The sequence below is a fragment of the Chiloscyllium plagiosum genome, unplaced genomic scaffold (genome assembly GCF_037043375.1).
Source record: "Chiloscyllium plagiosum isolate Xiang-an unplaced genomic scaffold, Cpla_swu_hap1 HiC_scaffold_11, whole genome shotgun sequence".
Classification (NCBI taxonomy): Eukaryota; Metazoa; Chordata; class Chondrichthyes; order Orectolobiformes; family Hemiscylliidae; genus Chiloscyllium; species Chiloscyllium plagiosum.
The window spans coordinates 84,792,270-84,805,505 of NW_028270149.1; the positions used below are offsets into that span (position 1 = coordinate 84,792,270).

The 13,236-nt window shown below is 40.7% G+C and overlaps 1 protein-coding gene across 10 annotated transcripts in view; it reads right to left on the reverse strand.

Annotated features, from left to right (window-relative positions):
- The window catches only part of LOC122557063 (muscleblind-like protein 3), a 280,435-nt gene that overhangs the window by 5,572 nt on the left and 261,627 nt on the right, over positions 1-13,236 (reverse strand). The window lies entirely within an intron of this gene.

The window sequence follows — 13,236 nt, forward strand, 5'->3', positions numbered from 1 at the left end:
CGGTGTGGACTGGTTGGCATTTTTCAATAATGCATATACAGAAATATTTAGTGAAAATATAAAAACTTATCTTCTGTTCTCTAATCCTATTTCAACTAAAGACTCACATTTACTTTGAGACTCGTGCAAAGCTACAGGAGATTAACAAGAATATAATTATTTACATTTTTGGATGTGTGTGTAAATGCTACTCATGAGTTGATGAACCAGATATCCCATGAGATGACTGCAGGTTAAATGCTCTGATGTTGCTCAAATGGGTTTCAATATCTGTCTGCCAGATAAATCCTTTACTACACTAGAGTTCTCCGTAGGGCTGATAGACGGAACGAAGTTGCTCATGTTCTCCCAGTGCTCACAAACCACATAGTTGCTGTGTCCTACTCTTCCAACTATCAGTTGAATAATAGGTGATGAAAACAGGAAGTCCTTCAGCAATAAAAAGGACTGACCTTGTAACCTTCCCGTTTATAGAATTATTACAATAGCAAAAGAGGCCATTTAGCCCATTGTATCTTGAGCTCGTGCTAGATTTTAACTAGACCAAGTGCATTGCTCTGCTTTTTTTCTGCTCTATCGCCTTTTCAGATGTTTATCTGGCTCCTTTTCTAATAATGTTAAATGGTATCTTCCCTGATAACACCAAGTGGCAGTATTCCATGTTGTAAGAACCCTCTGTGAAAATAATTCTCTATATTTCTCTTATGAAAGTCAGAGATCAACACTCCCTTATAACTGATTCACCACCCAGTACAAATAGCACTCTGTTTATTATCTGAAAGTAACTATTACAGCTACAATAATCTCTGCTGTGGTAATGACTTTCTCCTGAGATATAGTATTATTATGGTTATGTTGTTGGACTAATCAGAAAGTGCAGGGGTCACTGTGGTATATTTGGACATTGAGCTCTATATGACTGGAAATTTGACCTGTGGGAATTAAATTACAGTGGAAGCTGAATTTTGACACAGCAGCCTGCAATCCCTAACTAGCCTAGAGTCAGAGTCATTCAGCACAGAAACAGACCCTTTGGTCCAACTCGTCCATGTCGACCACATTTCCAAACAAACTAGTCCCACTTGCCTGCATTTGGCCTATATCCCTCCAAACCTTTCCTATTCATGTACATATCCAAATGTCTTTCAAATGTTGTGACTGTACCTGCATCCAACACTTCCTGTGGCAGTTCATTTCACACACAACTGCTGTGTAAAAAAGCTTTCCCTCATGTCCTTTTTAAAACTTTCTGCTCTCTCCTTAAAAATATGCCCCTAATTTTAAACTTCCCACCCTGTCTACCTGTGACGCAAATTTCAAATATTATATTTGAACCCTTATTGTTCTACAACACTATCTAGGGCCCTACCATTGTTGTATAAGCCCTGCCCTTGTTGGTTTTACCAAAATGCAATACATTACTAGTATTTTTCCAAAATAAATTTCATCTGCCACACCTCAGTCAATTGCACCAATTGAGCAATATCTCTTTGGAAGCTTAAAAAAACCTTCTTCGCTGTCCACTATTTCACTAATTTTCGTGTCATCTGCAAACTTACTAACTATAGCTCCATATTCTCATTCAAACTGTTTACATAAATTACAAACAGAAGTGCTTACATATGACTTCTATCTTAGATGCTGTGAATGACTTAGAGTCCTCTCAGGTACAACTACAACCATTGTGCCTGTATCCAGGAATGATCGTTGTTAGCGAGTTTTGAGAAGACTTGTAGCTCAGGTTGAGGTTCTGGATATAGTTTTGCTCACTGAGCTGGAAGGTTCATCTTCAGACGTTTCGTCAGCACACTAGGTAACATCTTCAGTGAGCCTCCGGACAAAGCACTGCTGGTGTTCCCTGCTTTCTGTTTATATGTTTGGGTTTCTTGGGTTGGTGATGTCATTTCCTGTAATTATGTAATTTCCTATGGTGATGTCATTTCTTGTTCTTCTTCTCAGGGGGTGGTAAATGGGGTCCAAGTCAATGTGTTTGTTGATAAGAGTTCCGGTAGGAATGCCATGCTTCTAGGAATTCTCGTGAGTGTCTCGGTTTGGCTTCGTCTGAGGGCTCAATGAAGATATTACCTACTATGATGATGAAATTTCTGAAAATAAACCTTCCAGCTCAATGTGCAAACCTACATCCATGATAACTGTTCTTAGAGTTTGAATGAGACAATGGATATGCAGACTCATCGAAGAGGAACATCAAGATGATGATGGAACCCCAGTTTAGCCACAGAAAAGGTTGGGACACTGGAAATCATGTTTTGCAACATGGACAGATATATGATATTGTTCACATGCAGCAGTATAAGGATGAAGAGCTTATGCTCAAAATGTCAACTCTCCTGCATCTCGGCTGCTGCCTGACTGCCTGTCCTTTTCTAGCACCACACTGTTCGACGATGTTGACATCAATCCTTTTAAAATTTATAAAAGCTCTTGCTTTCCATTCAGTAACTATCTTGGAATGTGATGGACATCCATTCTGGTTATGTACCCTACCCAGTGTAGTTGGGCTTTTCTTCAATACTTGTTGACTGGGCTTGATGCAATATTTGAAGCTTTGGAATCCAGAGCATATCAAGACTAGATGGAAGAACACATATTTGAAATTGTTGTAACTGCCTTATATGTTTATGGTCCAGAAATTTTAGTGTATAAGGAGGAATGCTGTGGTGTTGAGCCTTTCCAGTGCCTTACTCACCTTGCTAAACCTAGCTGATACCTATTTATCAAAAGAACTGTCATTGGAATTAATGTTTCCAATGTATTTAAGATTTTGAACATTCTTCAGTTTTGTATAATTGATGGAGATGTCTGGAATTTGGCAATGGTTGCTAAATAATGTCATTCTTTTCAAGGCAGGAGGTCAAGCCAGACAGCTTTGAAGTCTCTGAAAATTGTCAACCATGAACCAAAAGTCACTCATTTTAAGAGCTGTTATGACACAATCATCAACAAAATGGAGTTCCTAAAAGAGGTTTTTGTTTTGTAAGTCAAAGAATATGCTGACAAGATGATATTGGAGAATCATTTCCTTTTCAACATCCTTGGTAGTACGTCTAAGGATACAGGTGAAGGACAGGTCTAACAGGATTGGTTCTAGCTTATAGTCTTCTTTTGCTTCAATGTGTTTAAGTTTACAATGGGAAATGAAGTTTCTCCATTTAAAACCCTTGACCAGCCATTTCATCATGGAACAGCTGTAATCATCCAAACAGTTATTTTTGAGCAACTGCACAGTTCCACAATAATCAATAGGGTGGCCTCTGGACAAACTCAAAAGGCGTAAATTAATATGAACACTTTGTTTCCTTCGTGACCTCATCCACAGAAAAAGGCAAATCAAACTCAACAAGGACTGAGAAATCTGATTGAGGGAGATGGAGTTGACAGTAGTTGGTATGCTCCGCAGGCTGACTTTTCCCACCATTTACCTCTAATTTCTACCTGATTTTTGATCAAGGTTGATCCATTGGCTGACAGCAAATGGTGGAGCCTGACGAAGGTGGTCCATAGAGCTTTTGAGAGTTTTAAACTATGTCTTCAGCTTTCTTTTCCCACCATTGATTTTGCATCAAATGCAATGCTCTCTGAACATTGTTCTTCGGGTGCTGGAACTAGTGTTTGTGGAAGTGTAGGATGGATTCTTCTTCCACTCCACAGATGCTCTATTTTTGCCTGCAGGATTTGAAAAATGTTTTTGTCATTTTCATCAAATCAACCTTGGTGCACTAACTTCTATGCTCCAAGCCCAGTGTATATTGTTTCAGTGACAATGCTTTTAAATTTGTTCCACTTATTGGCACAGTTTCTGTCTAAGGGTATATTAGCTTTAAGTTTTTGATCAAGTGATGATAGCAAGCTATGTTACAAAATTAGGCTGTGCTGAAAGGAACTTTGGCTGTTTTTGCTGAGTTAGAGGAATTGGCAAGTTGAGAATTGCTGTGCTCTTCCAGCGCCATTGATCCAGAAATTGCTCCGATTAGTCTGTCCACTGGTTTCTCATCCATCCCGGCGATCCTGCTGTCGCACAATTATCTAGGTAATCATGAGCCACTGTTCTGATTATGAATGTATCCAAGTATGTTTATACTTATCAGTTTAACTGCTACATTGTGTTGCAATACAAAGATTGTGCTCAGCACATTTTTTTAAGATTAAAAAAAGTTGTACATTTGATCAGGAGTAAATGTAAATAAAGTTAAAACTTCCAAGTCCGTTTACTCAGAACATCCAATTATTTCTGACTTTCTTCATGTGGGCACTGAAGTCTCCCATGATTACGAGCTTATCATTAACAGATGTGTACTCTTCAGAATATTCATCCTCTGGCATACATAAGACTACTTGCATATGGATGAACTTCAGGATCCAGCAAGAATAAGTTAACCACTTGTAAAAACCTGCATTTTAAGTTTACTGTATGTCATTGTCTCGATATGGGATAAGGATATGATACAGCCCTTATAATAATTTGCCTACATTTAGCAATTTGAAAATAGCAAACCATTCCAATATGTTTCGCTGAAGTGATTATCAAACAATATTTGACTAACCTTTCTTAGGAACTCTTAGGACAGATGACGAAAAGCTTAGCTGAAGTTGTTGGTTTAACGGACTATCTTAAAAGAGGGACAGAGTGGTAGAGAGAGAGATAGAGAGGTTTATAGTAGGAATGGTATGTTATTCACGATACATGTTCACAGCTCAAAAGTAAATTTTTTAGACTGCTAAAGATTGTTAAACAGAAGAGAAACATGAGGATTTCCATAGGTCTGGAGTTTAGGACTGAAGGCAGAATCACCAACAGTGCAATGATAAAAACTGTGGAGCTGCAAGAGGCCAGAAATGGAGGAACAGAGACAACCTGGATGTCGTTATTTGATACGAAAGTGAAATCGTAGACGAATCAGAGTTACATGGGGCCTCCTCAGTTACCTCAAAGCTCTGCTGAACACAAATTTGTGGACGACTACCTGCAATTTGATTCATTGTGATTTCTTTGGGGTCTAAGGCACTTCACAGGGATATTATCAGAAAAAAAAACTGACACTGAGCAGCATAAGGAGGTATTAGAACAGTGGCATGAGGCTTGATCAGAATAGAGCACCTTCAAGCCAGGTGTAGGGACTTGGGAAGGAAATTCCAGAGCTAGGACATTAGCAACTGAAGAAACAGCCACCAAGAGAACAAGTTAAATCAGGGATACGCAAGAGTCCAGAACTGGAACAGCTCTAAATCCTTGGACTGGCTGGGGAGATTACAAAAAATAGGTAAAGGCCATGGAGGTATTTGAAAACAAGTTTGACAGTTTGAAAATAAAGGCATTGTTTGACTTGGAGCCAATACAGGTCAGCGCACACAGATATGGACTTAGTGTGAAAATAAACAGAGGGAACAAGGTTTTGGATAAACCCAAACAGGGTGGATAATATGAGGCTTATAACAACAGCACTGGACTAGATAAAATTAGAAATAAAAATGATACCCATGAGGATTTTAGCAGTGAATAAGCTGAGCTAGGGGCAAAGTAGGCCAATGTTAAAGAAGTAGGAGTGAGTGATCTTAGTGAGAGGGTACATATGCGGTGAGATGCTCTTCTCAGAGTCAAGTATGACATTAGATCTGTCTCAGCCTCCTCCAGTGGTTGAGTGAGCAATGAAGTCAGAAGCTAAAGGAATGGAATATTTGGCAGGATCAAAGAAAACAACTTTGTTCCTCCTGATATTTAGGTGGAGAAAGTTTCTTCTCACCCAGTATTAGACAAGCAGTCTGACCATTTAGCGGGATTAAGAATGGCGGTGGCGAGGCAGAGCTAGATGTCATCAGCATATTAATAGACCTGACACTGTGTTTATATTGCATTACAATACCGAAATGAGCTCAATCCTTGAAGCTGTCAGTAATTGGGGTATGTGCCTGGTAATGACAGACTACATTGTGCTGGCCTCTACATGGAATAACAGAGGCTACTGTCTGTGTCTGGAGTAGCCACATGATTTTTGGAGTAACTGCACAGCCAGAATATAGGGTAACAACATGGTACAGCTTTGTGTGGAGTAATTACACCAGATACGATTTGGGATAAGTAAATATTAGGAGGGAAATTACATGATTTCTGGCTACTTATAGGATAATTATATGAAACTGTATGTGGAGAAGCAGCATGAGACAGAATCTGTACGGACTGTTTATATTTGTAGGGGGTTAAGATGGTTAGATTGAAGGATTAGTAATCTAAGACCCTGAGCTAATGATCCAGTAACTTGAATTTAAATCCTACCAAGGCAGCTAGGAAATGAAATCAAGTAATTTAAATATATTTGGAATAAAAAGGATGCAGCAACCAGGGCTACCTCTTCCTCCTCATTTAAGATATTCATTACAAGCTACTTCTTTGACTAAGCTTTTAGTTAACAGTGCAAATAACTTTGTACGGTTTCAAATGTCCAGTGACAAACATAGTTGTTCCTCCATCATAAAGTCAGAAGTGGAGATGTTTGTTGATGATTGCACAACGTTCAGTGCCATTTGCGACGCCTCAGATACTGAGCCAGTTCATTTTAAAGTTGGTCACAGTTGTTACGCAAGGGTGTGATAGTTATTCGCACACAGTAAAGCACCACTAACAGCAAAATGAGAAATGACTACATCAGCTTTGGTGATATTGGTTGAGGGAATTAAAGTGGGAGGGAGAATTCCTGCACAAACCCTGCATTTTTTTCAAATTAATGCCAATGGACCTTTTGCATGCATTGGAGGACAGGGCCTCAGCTGATATTATGGATTCTGAAAGGTCTTATAGATCTTTATCATTTGCACTAAAGCCAATATTTTTCTTTTATATTGCCTCACCTTGTGTTGCCTTGTAGCCTATACATTTTGAGGGCTAGTATATTTGCCCTGGATATATAACTACTAACATATTTTGGCCACAAGTATGAGACTAATAATTCCACAAAAGGTTTTGGGTAAGGGAAAGGAAGTGATCCAAAATACGATCATTATATTCTCCACAGAGCCTACACACTGGCTTAAAAAAACTCATGTTGATCTCCCATACAATATGCACCCTAACTCATTGATCAATTACTAGTGAAGAACCTGTAATAATACTGGGAAAATTACAGTAGTGAATTCATATCACTAGATTTTAGTCAATTAGTGGTATTGTATACTAATGACAATACCTGAAGTGTTTAGTTTCCAAAGAGATTTAGATGGCCTGGATGAAAAGAGACTGAAGTGCCATGCCCAGTTATATTCATAGAATATTTACAGCAGAGAAGGTGGCCATCAGGTCCATCACATCTCTTTCAAACAGTAATCCAGTTATTCTAACTCAACCATCCCTTCCTCTATTTATGAATATTTCTCAAGGCAAGCATTTGTCCTATTTGACAGAGGAACCTTGATGATCCAAAAATCGGATTATCCGAAGGAGATCTCCAGGCCCTGACAGAAACATTACATCAAAGACGTGTGTCCAACACTGATCGCGTCTTTTGTTTACAGTGCTCAAAAGTGCTGCTGAGAACAGTCCCAGACTGATGGGAGCGCAGGCACGGTCTCTAAATGACTGACCTCTCACCACAGCAGCAGTCCGGCTGCCCCGGAGAGGGGGCATGGGCAGGGGTTTTGGTGATGGGAGCGGGCAGGGGGTGGTGTTGGGAGCTGGTGGGGGCATGGGCGGGGGCGGTGTCGACAGGGTTGGGGTACGAGCAGGGGCGCAATGTTGGGGGCAGGCGAGGGCTCACGTGCTCCTGTTGCTGCTCGTTTCCTGAACGGGGAACAGACTTAATAGAAAACTCCAAGCCCCAGAGGGAAGGCATTGAATCGATTAAACCAAATAATCAATTAGCCAAACGAAATAGTGCCTGCTCATCTCATTCGGATAATCGAGGTTCCCATATCAGGCAGTGTATTCCAAGTTCTGATGAAGGGTCCTGATCCAAAACGTTGATTTTCCTGCTCCTCCAATGCTGCCTGGCCTGCTGTGCCTTTGCAGCTCCACATTTTATCGACTCTGACTTCAAGCCTCTGCAGTTCTCAATTTCCAAGCATTCCAAATCCTGATAATTTGTTGCATCAACAAAAAAATTATCCCTACATCATCTGTCAATCTTTTGCCTGCTGCTTTAATCTTCTATGTTCTGTAAAACAGCTTATCAGACATTAGGAATATTTCCTCCTCAACTGTTTATTCTGCCTCCAAGGCACTTCTCTTCCAAATCTGCTTACGGCTCCTGGGTGTGCAGTTGCCTGGGAAGCTCCTTATTATGCAGCACCATCCTTGGCCACTTCTCTCTTTTCCTTGTTCCACTGCCTCTAATAGTAGGTCTATTTTTGCCCACATTTCAAGAACAAACGCTCCAGACATTATTCTGGCGATAATATTGAAAACTTTTGCTTCAGAATTAGTCACGTTACCAGTGAGGGTGTTCCAGTAAAGCTACAATGCTGGCATCTACCCAGCAATGTGGAAAATTGTCCAATCATGTCCTATGCACAAAATGCAAGACAAATTCAAACTAGCTAACTACTATCTGATCAGTCTACATTTGGACATCAAAGTCATAGAACAGGTGGTCAAAGTCAATATTTCCTTCAAGCTGCGCTGCTGCACATGCACGCAGCTGCTCCAGTGATCCACACAGCAACAAGCGTCAGCACGCCAGAGCCTTTCAGGCCTGTGCAGATATAAGAAAATTAGAGGGAATGTTGTCACGGCGCTATCTTGGCCCAGGAGTCAAGAAAAGAATTGAACTCCAGAGATGAGGCAAAATTGTCAAAGCAGCATTCCATTGAGTACGGCATCAAGGAGCCCTAGAAAAACTGAAGTCATCTGGAATCCAGGAAACTTTTCAGGAGTTGGAATCACCCCCAAACAAAGGCAGATGGTGTGGATGTTTTGGAACAATTAGTCTCAGGACATCACTACATGAGTTCTACAGCACAGTGTCTTAGACATAACCATCATCAGTTGCTACACCAATGATCGTCCCTCCATCATAACATCAGAAGTGCAAAAAATCGCTGATGACTGCACAAAATTTTGCACCATTTATGAATCATCAGATATTGAAGCAGTCCAAGCTCAAAAGCAGAAAAACCCGATCAACCCCCAGGCTTGGGCTGACAAGTGGCAAGTAACATTGACACCATACAAATGCCAGGTAGTGACCAAATTTGACCACCAACAAAAAATAATTTTAACCATTGCCCCTTAAAACTCAATGGCATTAGCATTGTTGAATTTACCACTAACAACACTCTGGGGGGGGGGGGGGGGAAAGGATATCATTGATCAGACACTGAATTAGATGTATGTGAGGACTGCAGATGCTGGAGATCAGAGCTGAAAAATGTGTTGCTGGAAAAGCGCAGGTCAGGCAGCATCCGAGGAGCAGGAGAATCAACGTTTCGGGCATAAGCCCTTCTCCAGGAATGAAGAAGGGCTTATGCCCGAAACATCGATTCTCCTGCTCCTTGGATGCTGCCTGACCTGCTGTGCTTTTCCAGCAACACATTTTTCAGCACTGAACTAGATATGCCAAATAAATACTGTGGCTACAAAAGCAGATTAGAGGTGGGGAACTCTGCTGCAAGTAACTCCCATTCTGACTCTCCAATATCTGTCCACCATCTAAAAGCTGAAGGAAACTTGGTGCATTACTGCAGTTTATCATGTAATGCAATACTCTTCACTGCGTGGAGGGGTGTGGCTCCAAATGCAATCAAGAAGCTTGGCACTATTCTGGACAAAACAATCCAGACTGGGTTCTAATCACCACTTCCTTCACCTCCAATGCACAGGAGCAGCACTTACCATGACAAGATGATGAACTGTAGTAATGCACCAAGGTTCCTCCAATAGCACCATCCAAACCGATGATGTCTACCACCTAGAAAGGCAAGGATAGCAGATGCATGGGAACACCATCAGCTGCGATTTCCTTTGTTAGTCATATCCAGATTAAGAACTGCATCTCCATTTCTTCATTGTCACTGGAGTAAAATCCTGGAACTCGTTCTGAACACCCCACAGAGGTGACCCACTCCCTAAGGAAGGTAGCAGTTCAAGTCGTCAGACTACCAGCAGCTTCTCGAATTTAGGGATGGGCAATACATGTCGGCCTGTCAGCAATGCCTCTCCCATGAACGAACAAAAAAAAATCATTAATTTGTTCAAATAGTGTCCATTCCCCATCTGAAGCTGCTCTTTCTCGTCAATTAACTCTGGATACTCTCTCAAATTTGACTTGAATTTTCTGGATGTTTCTAGGTCTAAGGTAACTATTTAACTACATAATTGTACTACCAATAACACTACCTATTTCCACCTCCACAACACTACCTTGCTCTGCTTTGCCATAGCTGTTCAGGTGCTGAAACCCAAATGCCTATGTTACTGAGACCTAATCTAACAGGCTCTCACATTCTTGGGGGCATCCAAAATCTGCTTTCCAAGTCCTAATTTGCACCAAATATTGTTCACTCAGCAGCCCCACCCTCACTGACCTACACTAGTTCCTGGCTAAGTAATGCCTCAATATTAAAATCATTGTGCTTGGTTACAAATTCCTCTATGGCCTTTCCAGCCCCTAAATTCCTCCAGTACTTTGAATTATCTACATTCCTTAATTCTGGCCTTCTTAGCATTCCCAATTTTAATCACATAACTGCCTGTCATACCTTCAAATGATGAGAGATTTTGGGAGGAGATTTCAGAGTTTAGGATTTTGTCATTTCTGTCCCTGTTTCCTTCTTTAAAACACTTAATAAAACTTATCCTTTTGACAGAGAGTTTTAGCTCTCTGTTTTATTACCTCCTGCGTTAAAGGCTTTACATAAGTACAAATCACTGATGTTGTGGTTCTCTACCTAAGCCTTCCAAAACTTTTAACATCTGTACTAAAATCTCCTCTTAAATTCTTCTGTTGTATACACTTTCCAATGACTTCATATTCCTTCTGAAGTCTAGCCCAAAAACAGACTCATAATTGCAGCTAGGTCTGTTACACAGTTACCCAATACACTCACAAGTATTGCCATGAACTTTGTAGTTGGTTTGTGGATGAAACAAGTGCATACTCATTGTACACTATTGCTCTATCCATGCTAATATGATCAAACCCAAGAACTTAAACAATAGGAAAAGATGGGGACCTTACAGCATGTTAAGCCTGCTCCACCATTCAAAACTATCATCTCAATTCCATTTTCATGTCCATTCCCCACAAGCCTTGATTCCCTTAGCGACTGTCTGCCTGCCTTTCGCATCCTTAAATATATCCAACAGTGGAGCATCCATAATCTCTTATGGGTAGACAATTCCAATAATTCACAACCTTTTGGAGTGAAGTAACTTCTCACCTCAGGTTTAAATTATTGTTCCTATAAATGTATTGTCATATTCTAGATTGTTCTTGCACTTTGGGCAATCTATCAGCCTCTGTCATGCCTCTTCTGAATTTTGTATGTCTCAATGAGATTATAGCTGAAAGATGTGTTGCTGGAAAAGCGCAGCAGGTCAGGCAGCATCCAAGGAGCAGGAGAATCGATGTTTCGGGCATAAGCCCTTCTTCAGGAATGAGGAGGATGTGCCAAGCTCTGATCTCCAGCATCTGCAGTCCTCACTTTCTCCTCAATGAGATTATGCCTCATTCTTCTAAAACACCAGGGAACAAAGGGCACAACTTTTTCAACTTCTATTAATGGAACAGCACTTTCATCCAGGAACCAATCTTGGTAAATTTCCAAAGCAAATACATCATCTTTTTGTTCATCCAGGTAAAAGTAGTTCATTGATTGGCACCGTATCGACAAATATTTACTCCCTGTATCACCAACATATAGTAGCAGCAAGATGCAATGGGGAAATTCATTAAATTCCTTGGATACCACCTTCCAAACCCACATACACAATTACCAGAAGGACGAGGGCAGCAGATACAAAGGAACATCACCATGTGCAAGTTCATCTTCAAGCTCATTTTGATTTGGAACTATATTGTCATTCCTTCATTGCCGAGTCAAAATAAGTGGTTAAAGAAGGCAGCTCACCACCACTATCTCATGGGCAATAAATGCTAACCTAGCAAGTAAAAGTGAGTTTTGAGAAGATTTGTAGCTCAGGTTGAGATTCTAGATGTAGGTTTGCTCGCTGAGCTGGAAGGTTCGTTTTCAGACATTTCATCACCATATGAGGAAACATCATCAGTGAGCCTCTGGATGAAGCGCTAGTGGCATGGCCCGCTTTCCAATTGTGTGTTTAGGTTTCCTTGGGTTCGTGATGCCATTTCCTGTGGTGACGCCATTTCTTATTCTTTTTCTCAGGGGGTGGTAAATGGGATCCAAGTCAATATATTTGTTGATAGAGTTCCGGTTGGAATGATGTGCTTCTAGGAATTCTCGTGCGTCTCTCTGTTTGGCTTGTCCCAGTCGAAGTGGTGTCCTTCCTCATCTGTAGTAAGGATATGGGTAAGAGTGGGTCATGTCTTTTTGTGGTTAGTTAATGTTCATGTATCCTGGTGGCTAGTTGTCTGCTTATTTGTCCACTGTAGTGTTTGTTACAGTTCTTGCACAGTATTTTGTAAATGACATTAGTTTTGTTTGTTGTCTGTATAGGGTCTTTCAAGTTCATTAGCTGCTGTTTTAGTGTGTTGGTGGGCTACCACGAAGCCAAGAGGTCTGAGTAGTCTGGCAGTCATTTCCATACAGAGATACACACGAGACTTCCTAGAATCATGGCATTCCAATTGGAACTCTATCATCAAATACACTGACTTGGATCCCATTTACCATTCCCTGAGAAAAAGAACAGGAAGTATCACCACCACAGGAAATGACGTCACCAACCTAAGGAAACCTAAACACACAAATAGAAAGCGGGCCATACCACCAATGCTTCATCCAGAGGCTCACTGATGATGTTACCTTGTATGGTGATAAAACATCTGAAAATGAACCTTCCAGCACAGCGAGCAAACATACATCCAGAACCAGCAAGTAAAAGTCAATATCCCCTGAATGAATAAAGTTAAAGAAATGCGATATTAAACTTGCACATGGACTCTAGATGTCTCCAAAATTCTCATACAATTGTAACTTACTTACTCTCATTCTCCTATACCTTTGACATCAAGGCCAATATGCCATTTGCCTTTCTGTCTGTTGTACAGCTATCTCATTTCTTACAAACCTTGTGCCAATATATCCAGGCCC